The sequence below is a fragment of the Pinus tabuliformis genome, chromosome 7 (genome assembly GCF_031772625.1).
Source record: "Pinus tabuliformis cultivar Carrire ecotype Pingquan chromosome 7, CPIR1, whole genome shotgun sequence".
In the NCBI taxonomy this organism is placed as follows: Eukaryota; Viridiplantae; Streptophyta; class Pinopsida; order Pinales; family Pinaceae; genus Pinus; species Pinus tabuliformis.
Window position 1 is genome coordinate 803,504,767 of NC_142293.1, and position 9,851 is coordinate 803,514,617.

The window sequence follows — 9,851 nt, forward strand, 5'->3', positions numbered from 1 at the left end:
TACAGAGAATATTGAATGGCAAAGTATAATATTTACTTAATAAAATAAGGGAATGGCCACATAACAATATAAAGTTGGTCGAAATTATAAGAAAATGTGTCACATTCTTATTAAAAATGTATGCCAAAGCACTCTATTCACTCAGAAACCAAGATAATGGCAGCATAACAATTAAAATTTAAAGTGGGTGGAAATTATAAGAAGATACGCATCGCATTCTTTTCTTATTAAAATGAAAGTTATTTTACATCAAAATTGAAATGGTGTATAAATTATTTTTATTTGACATTATGAAAATCAAAATGATAAAAACATAATAGTCACAATATTTTTTTATTTTTTTGTGTTTTTAACATGAACTATTTTAAGCTATATCCATCTAGCACAGTTATAAAAATCAATCACAGTTTTTTGAACTCCTAAATCAAAATTCTAATAAAAACTCAAAAACGATCTGATGTAAACTCTTTTGAACCTGGACACCTTTGGTAGAAATCTGTGATGCTGATGAGGAGTCCTGTTAGGATCTCCAATTCATTAGTAAAGCCGATACAGACATCGAAACGGTATTAGTGACGAGTTAGTTTAGAAAAAAAACGCACTTCTCAAAGAAATCTATAGACAACTTGCCTTTACCAAAGAAAATCTGTAGACAACATTCCTTGGTAGTAATAATAATAGTCTGCCATTGTGACTGCAATAGTAGTTAGTTTTCTGCCATAGTGCCTGCAATAATAATGAGTGTATTGTTAACATATTTAAAAAATTTAACAAAATTTTCTAACATACAGAAATAAACATAATAAGCAATTAAAATTCTGGATTCATATGGTAGTATTGTACATTGTTTGCAGAGGCCTGTCACAGGACAATGACATCAGAAGAAACTCATTAGCATTACAATAATAGCTTCTGCCATTGTTCCTGCAATGATAGTTAATTGGTGATAAACTATATTGTTAGTCCTGCGATCAGAAGAATCTCATTGGCATTACAATAATAGATTCTGCCATTGATCCTGCAATAATAGTTAGTTGATGATGAATAAAATAGTTCCAACTGATTCTAAAGAATTTTCTAACTTCGAGAAAATAAACACAAGCAGTTGTGAACCATGATTGATGCAGTAGAATTTCTACAGAGGACTGTAACAGAATATTTGTACAGTTTACTTTATAATTAAAAATCTTTAATACAATTAGTTTTATATTACAAATTAACTCTCTGCAATATCTTTTCTCTCCCAAACAAATCATTTAAAAATAGAAAGAACATCTATTTTTCCAACTTATTAAGAATAAGCATTTAAAAAAACTGAGGTACATTCCCTCACACTTCTATTTAAGAATGAATTCAGGAAGAAAAAACATTTCAAAAAACTGAGGGGGCATTTTTCACATTTTTATTTAACAAATAATAGTATTGTTTTTCAAATTAATCACATTTTTGAAATTTGACTAAATCTCAAAAATATGATTAATCAAAAAAATAATACTATTACCAATATAGATCACAAAAATCTAAAATCTAACCAAAAAAAATCACAAAATACCATAAGAAATACCATAAAAAAATACCATAGACTTATCACGCTCTTCATGGAAAAATATTTAAGAAAAACATGAAAAAATCACCCTCATAGAAGATGGGTGCTGAGAAACATAACAGCAACAAGATTGATTTCACATTTTCTACAAATGCATCGAGACCCTTTCCCTTCTTTCAGTCCTCCAAGGTTGAGGTCAAACTGTCGAGCTCCTGTGAGGCAGACTTGATTGCATGGAGAAGCATCTTCTTCACATCTAACTTGTCTTCTTTCGCCCTGTGATCCTTGGGCAGCAAGCGAAACGCTTCAGTCAACTGAATACATTGTTCTAAATTCTCAAGCGATACAAAATCCATGGCAACTTTAATACTTGACTTGAGGTTCCTAACTTGATGAAGACACCCAGCTGGAATGAATACTGCCTCGTAAAGATTCTGTTCAAATGTCCATGCCTCTACTCCATATTCTTCTTTCAGCTTCCCCTTATGATACTCATTCAGGTAAATAGTCTGATCATGAATTGGATGAATAACCTGTGTAAGAAGCTTATTTTCAATGTGCCTGAAATCCCCATTGTGTTTCACCAAATAATCATGCAATTTGGGTATATCCTTTCTCCGAAAAATATCCCAAAGAGCACCTCCAAATTCAGAGCCTTTGTTTTCAATCCTCCCTGAACTCTCTGGCAGCCCATCACTTCTTCTGTATTTTTCTCTCAAATTATCTATCACTTTTTGTTTGGAATCTGTGAATTTGACTTCGGCTGTATGTGTTATAATATTGACAGCATCGGCCACATCCAAGTGTAGCTTAGTGACTGAATCCCCTTTAATAAGCTCTTCCCTAGTGCTATAGGCTATGTAAGTTTTGGGAACTAAATCCGGTTTCAATGAGTGCTTTGGAAGCTTTGTGGCAAGATTTAGAATCCCAGATTTAGGATGGGTGTACTCCTTGAAAGGTATTTATCAGCACCATGTCTTTGGTAGACGCTCCCCGAAAGAATTCGCTGGAGGCCAATCCTTCAATTTATAAAACTGGGGCCAACCATCACGGTGGAATCTTCCCCTTACATAATAATCAAAAAATTGATGTATATTGATCTCAGTCCACTTCCAATCCATGCAATAAAGGACTTTCACTGTGCGTGTCTCCTCCTTTGGAATGTCTTCTCTGGTATGCTTTGAATTCTTGGCTCTGGTATCCCTGAAAGCCCGCCACATGACCATTGGATCCCAACTCAGTCCAGTATTATCCAAAACATTTCTGACAATCACAGGCTCACCTCTTCTCCAGTGTTTCTGAAAATGTTCAAGAGTCTCACTCTCGACATCTTGAACAGTTGGACAATACAAATAGTTGTCGCTGCCATCCTGCCTGTTAGCAGCTTTTCTTAGCTTATCAGAATGCTCAAAATTAGGCTTGAAGCACAGAGAACATGGCTGTGAATCTCTTGATGCCATTGGAAACTCACAATCCCTAGAAACTCTAGAAACTCTATGTTTGCAACCCAATTTTGCCCAAATCTGGTGCACTTTAATTCTAACAATTTCTTTGCACAACGAGGACATGGGATTGAACGATCAGCATTAACTTTAAATTTAGACAATGGTAGTACAGAATCAAACTGACCTGTCATTTTAGAATCCTCATCAACTATCCTCTTTGTTGAATTTTGGCCTACACCTCCAGTTCCAGCATTTGCTCACCATGAATCTTGGTGACGACAGAGAGGCCACTGCAAATCACTTTCTTGCAAAAACGGACCTTGTCATCTACGCTCAATTCCTTCACTTTGACCTCGGGAGATTTCTTTAAAGAGTCTCTGCAATTACAAGTTCCCTTACAGGACAGCTTTCGGCAAAATTTTCCTAAACAGTACCGCTTTATGCTTGTTGAACAGTTCACCACAGTGCCTTTGTCGTTTCTTTTAACCTTATGACAATTCGTACAATCATTTCTATCTACTGGTGCTTGCGTTTCAGTCTCCTCAGCCTGATGTTCCTCTGGTCCTTGCATTTCTGGATCCTCACCATGATGTTCCTCTGGTGCTAGCATTTCTGGATACTCACAATCAGTTTTCTCCTTTCTAATCTCCTCATCAATAACATCTTCCTAGTGTTCCTCTTTAGCTGGCATCGTAAAATCTCCCAAGATAAAAAAAAACTAAAATTTGCACCCCACGCTTGTCCTGCCCCTCTTTGATTTTGGGTTTCCGTCCTTTCTTCTTTGGAGGAACCTTCTCCACCTCATGTGACAGGATCCGGGGCCTATCCCGCTTCCTGACCTGGATTCCCGTATCACGACCCACATCCATCTGCATTCCAGCATCCACACGCGGGGTAATTTCGAAACCTGCACCGCCTAGATTCAGTGACCTATAATGGCCCTCCTGTGACACGGTCCGGGGCTTTCTGCCTGCTTCCGAACCTGGACTTCCGTATTAGGCCCCACCCCCATTTTAGGGTACAGAAATGTCGAAACTTCAGGTTCCGCACCAGGAGAAATCTCCAACCCTGGGTGGCTTAAATTCAATGGACCCTCTTTATTCTCGCGTGCCACGGTCTTGGGCTTACTGCCCCGCTTCTTAATCTGGTTGGGTATTGCTGTATCAAGACCCACCCCAATTGGCAATCTGTTGTCATGCTTCTCACTTTCTTAAGGCTCCGCACTAGGTTTAATCTCCAACCCTGCATCTAGTGGCCTCTCATTGTCTTCAAGTGCCACGGCCCAGGGCTTTCTGCCTCGCTTCCTAACCTAGACTTGGACGGGCACTTCAGTATTAGGACCCGGCAGTTCAGAAAAATCAGCAGGAACCACACGCCATAAATTTAGTGTCGTAGGCCATTTAGAATGTGTTTTAAATTCAAACGTGGGGTCCTCTTCCTCTTCTTTGTCCTTTCGTTTCCGCCCCCTCTTCTTCTCACATCCCTCATCGCTGTCATGTGCCACAGCCCGGGGTTTCCTGCCCCGCTTGCTAACCTGGACTCCGGTACCGGAATCAATCCCCGAATCACATCCCATATGCAATTTGGGGGCATAGCTATTCAGAAACATCGAATCATCCGGCTGTGCAGCGGCAAATTCTCGAACCCTGTGCCGCGTAAATTGAGTGGCGGGGACCAATAAAGTTTTGTGTTCGAAACCCGTGCGCTGGACTTCTGGGCCCAATCGTCGTCTTCTTCTTTCTAGCGTTTTCATTATTAAAATCCCTTGCGTTTAGTGATTCCCTCTATTTTGACTTTGTTACCTTAATTTTCGCTACTTCTTTGCTTTTAGGTGCTCTTTGTTGCTCACCACTTTCATCGCCTTTAGGTGACACAGTGCAGAGCTTGATGGCCTGCTACTGACTACCCTCATCGCTCTCATGTGACACAGTGCAAAGTTTGATGACCCGCTTCAGACCCTCGAGTCCAGTGTTAGGGTTGGCACACCAAGTGTCTTCAAACTAGTGATTGGCATCGACCATCTAGAGTTTGTGGTCCATCCAAAGTTTGTGGTCGAAACTTGAGTATTGGATACCTGCAAACCACTAGAGTTTATGGTCCATCCAAAGTCTGTGGTCGAAACCTAAGCACTGGACTCCTAGAAACCCCCCATTCGCTGTCTTTTTTGTTTCATCATTAATTTTGTTCTCCATAACCCTAAACTCCATCTGCATTTCACCAATAGAAATCTAGCTATCCAGGAAATTAGAAACACATTGGACTCCTAGAAACCCCCCATTCGCTGTCTTTTTTGTTTCATCATTAATTTTGTTCTCCATAACCCTAAACTCCATCTGCATTTCACCAACATAAATCTAGCTATCTAGGAAATTAGAAACACAGGGATCTGCAGGCATAGCAATTTCCAACCCTTGTTCACTTAAAGGCAAAGACCATTAAGACACTGTTGCATGAACCCTTGGAGTGGACTCTCCAAAAACAGTAGTTGTCCTCCTCATTCTGAGATCCTCATCATTAATTTCAACCTCCATACAGAGTTTCGCTAATTCTCCACAATTTGAATTCAAAATCCCAATTTTTTATGGGATTTTAATCTTAAGCTTCCACTCTCTTTTCTTCTTCTTACCACCCTCATTTAACACAACTTGGGACTTCCGACTTCCTACCCCTCTTCTTACTCTGGTCTCCATTGCTCATATTAGCCATGAACACCATTGGCTGGTTGGGGCACTGCAACTGTTTAGGATACCAGAGGTCGCCCGAATCCTTATCAGTGTCTGATGCCCCTATTTGCCCTGGCCAGTTTCAAAATAAAAATTAGCAATCTGACCAACCGACACCTCTAACGAATTTGCAGAATTCTCTTCACCCATTTTTCACAAGGTCGCCTAAATCAAAAGGCTAGTTTTGTTATAAGATCTGTGCTGTGATCGTTGGGTTCAAGCTCAAAGGAAAAATATTTTAACTTCAAAAATGCTATATCAAAGCTCATTATAAATACTGCGAAAATGAAAAGGTGCCATTATGACATTTCACTTTTATGAGATGCCACCATTGTTTCTATTTTTAAAAAGTGATGCTTTTTTATTTTAAGCATAGTTAGTTAGGAATTAAAAATAACAATGATATATGGCTTAATTTATATAAATAAAATATAAAACGGTCAATTTTTTATTTGTTTTAAGTATGGTCCGTTAACCATTGGTTTTTAACCATTAAAAAACTAAAAAGATAAATTTTATAAATAAAATATTTAGTAAATTAATATATAAACAAATTTAGTTTTTTTCAATTTGAAAAACCAAATAAATTATAGTTTTTTTTTATATATGAAAATTTACATATAACTTTGTTATTAAAGATTTTGAATTATATATAAATTTAGTTTATTTCAAGTGTTTAATAATAATGATTTTTTTTATTATCTTATTTGCAATTCTACATGTAAAGTAATAAATTCATATATCAATAATGTATTGGTTGTATTAGGTTGGACCTATACCATTTTATTCTTATAACTCACTATTCAACTATGAACCATGCACACCCAAAGAAAGATCTTATCCTTCTCCACAAACTAGAGTGAAATGGTTGGTTATATGAAAGTGGAAAAAAATAGATGACATGAATAAGATGTTTACATGGGAAAAAATAATTTTAAGATTATTTAAAAATATCTATAAAAAAAAATAAATTTAAAAGTAGAAATGGATTATAATGAAACTTTCAATATTGAAGATAATATACTCCACTAAACAATTTAATTTATCCATTTTCACATAATGTTCACTTACTAACTAATGTCTATATCAAACATCTTTTAGATGTAAACCCTAATTATTGATATAAATGTGGTTAATAGAATAAGTAAATAATAATAATGGTTGTATTAAAATTTAACCCAACAACACATTTTAGATTATGGTGGTGTTCTTAAACCTTTTTTTATTCGTTCTTTTAATTAATGAGAAGGTCATGTGTGTGTCTATATAGCATTAGTCTAACATATAGAGGAAATAACATTTTTTCTATGTAAATTTAACCAAATTTAGGTAGATATTTTTGAATTTAAGTTATTTAATTTGTAAAATTTGAGTGTCCCAGAAAAATTTTAAGGTGTTGAATCCATTTATACTTTCAAAAAAAAAATTATTTTAAACAACAAAATCACAATCTAGCTTGAAATGGTATCACATAATTCTAGTGAAAGAATCTATTTCATATATATGTTCGCCAATTCAAATTTTTATTTGTTATTTCTTCTTCATTTTTGAAAATGATTTTATCTATTATTGTATTGCATTAATGGGATAATGAGAAAGATTTTACCTATTATTGTATCACATTAATGAGAATTTAGACTACATTGTTATAATTAAAGTTTTAAAAAAAGAATGAATTAAATTGTCACACATCTAATTATTAAAGTAATCCTAGTAAAAAAAAATATTTACATTAATTACCATGAATCCTCAAACATATATATATATATATATATATATATATATATATATAGTTTTCTATTACCAAGCGAGAATGGCTTACTGTATTCATTTAATAAAATACAATCGTGGGTTTTGGTAGCATTGTACACATCTAAGTTTTCTTTTGTAGATATGACAGTTAATGCTATAACCTGTCGGCGAAAGCTAACATTTGTTGCTAAGTCAACTTACACGACATAGAGTCCCGTCATTATATTAAACACATTAAATTATATGCATTATGGTATTTACAGCCATACCCCAACCTTACGATTTTCATTTAATATCTTGGGCTGTTGAATGCCCAGAGCTACGGTCCAGCTGTTGAGGTGCCTCCAGCTGGAACCTTTGCGTGGGAATGTGTGTTGGATCTACGGTGCAAGGGCTTCCACTAGATTTGACAGTCGAGGTGTCAACTTTTGGTACATTGTATGCTTCGAGGTGAATGCCCAGGCTTTTCGTGCTCCCGTTGAACGTTTGTTAGGCCTCCAGGTTATTTGGCCAGCCTCTTCTCCCTTATGGTTCTTTGTCTGCTTCTACACCTTGTGTTATATATCTAACCCAAAAATATATGATAATAGTAATATACCCAAGAATAATCACCAAAAAATAATAAGATCTGAATATAGAAATGCTTCACTTTATTGATCAAACCCTTAAGGTAGGGCAACACCATACATTCACTCCTTAAGGAAGGAGAACACTCTACAAGCCATATGCCTATTCATATAATAATACTTGACATCTCTCAATGGAGAGTCTCTAGCCTCTATATAGGCCTCATACATACAATACCATGGGTCATTACCATGGTTCCTTCAATACCATCTATCTAATACCATGGGCTTATTACATTATTGCTAACTACTTGTAGTCCCTTACATGATACGGGTTAACCACCTTATTTATTACTATGGCCCATCCCATTATTACATTATTCCCTTGGGTACCTCCCTTTGTACCCCATATTACCCCCCCTAGGTATACTACATTCCACCCCTCTTAACATTTTTCATCCCTGAAACATGGGAAGAACACAAATAATAAGATCTACTAAAAAAAGTAGTCCACTGGTACCATGCTCGTGCATCTAGCCATCCTAGAGAAAGGTGAGCTCTTAATCTAGTTGGTGCCTCGCTCGCTTGAGATGGAGGTTGACCCTGGTGGCTCTTCTGTGTTGATGCGTAGTAGGTGGATCATCGCCCCTCTCTATCTGTCATCCACGAGTTGTTGTTCCTGTGGTTAATTCTTTGCCATCTTGTTGGTTGTTTTCTTGCAGGGTGATGTGGGTGGTGATATGCTAAAGTGTTAACCAATGGTGTGTCTTTCTTTAATTCACCACCTAATGGACCTTGATTGGTATCTGGTACATGTTGTGGTACCTGCTATTGTTTCTTATCTTCCAATATTACTTCAACCACTGAGTCCTCATCTGAGGTATCAGTACCTACAACAGTTTCTTCTTCAGCCTCCTTGGAATCTACCTATTTTTCTTGTACCTGGTTTGATGTTTGTGTTTGGTTGTCGACCATCAAAGGCTCATCATCTAATGTGTAAGTTTCATTAGAGCTTTGTGCTTTTGCCTCCATAGTCTTTGCTTGGGTCTTAATGGAAATATCCTACAATGTATTTTTATTCTTTTTATACCAAAGCTTCAAGAATTTCCTCTACACATTAATATTGACAGTACCCACAGATTCCATCCAAGGATATCCCAAAACAACATCCATGTTATCCATATCTAAAGTATAAAAGTCACAATGCAACACATACTTATCCATAGAAAGCTTCAAATATTTATGAACTCGAACATCCTCATTATCAACCTGTATGTTTTCAATGTGTTTTACTGGAACTTGCATTTTTTTTCCAAATTAACATTGATAAAATTATTCTTGCAACTAGGATGTATAGACACAACGATCTTCTCCTTCTGAATCAATCCATGAACTTGCAATAAGGAGATACTAGAAGAAAATAACCCTTTAGGTTTCTTGGTTTCCTTCTTTCTTGTACCAATAAAATCTTTGCTAGGTTTTGTGGTTTTCTCCTTTCTAGTATGAGACCATTCGTCCAAAAGTAGTTCTTCTATTACATCAGCGCTACATAACTTCAGAAACTCACTGTCAAGTGATTTCCACCATATAGCAGCATCATTTCTCAAATAAGACCTTATTTTGTCCTTCCAACACCCTGGACAGTCCAACTTATGATATGCTATAAAATTTTCAATAGAAGTCCAATCATATTGTCCTTTAAAAAACTTACTGTTATAAGCCATGAAGAGGGTTTGTAAAACAAATCGCTTACTTGTCGAAAATTTGAAATGGCCACAATTCCGTCAATATTGCTCAGAATCCCTATTATGACCTATTT

At 36.2% G+C, this 9,851-nt stretch overlaps 1 pseudogene; it reads right to left on the minus strand.

The window, feature by feature from the left end:
• Positions 1–1,568: 1,568 nt before the first annotated feature.
• LOC149249998 (lysine-specific demethylase JMJ27 pseudogene) lies at positions 1,569–3,114 on the minus strand (annotated as a pseudogene).
• Between the last annotated feature and the right edge of the window lie 6,737 nt (positions 3,115–9,851).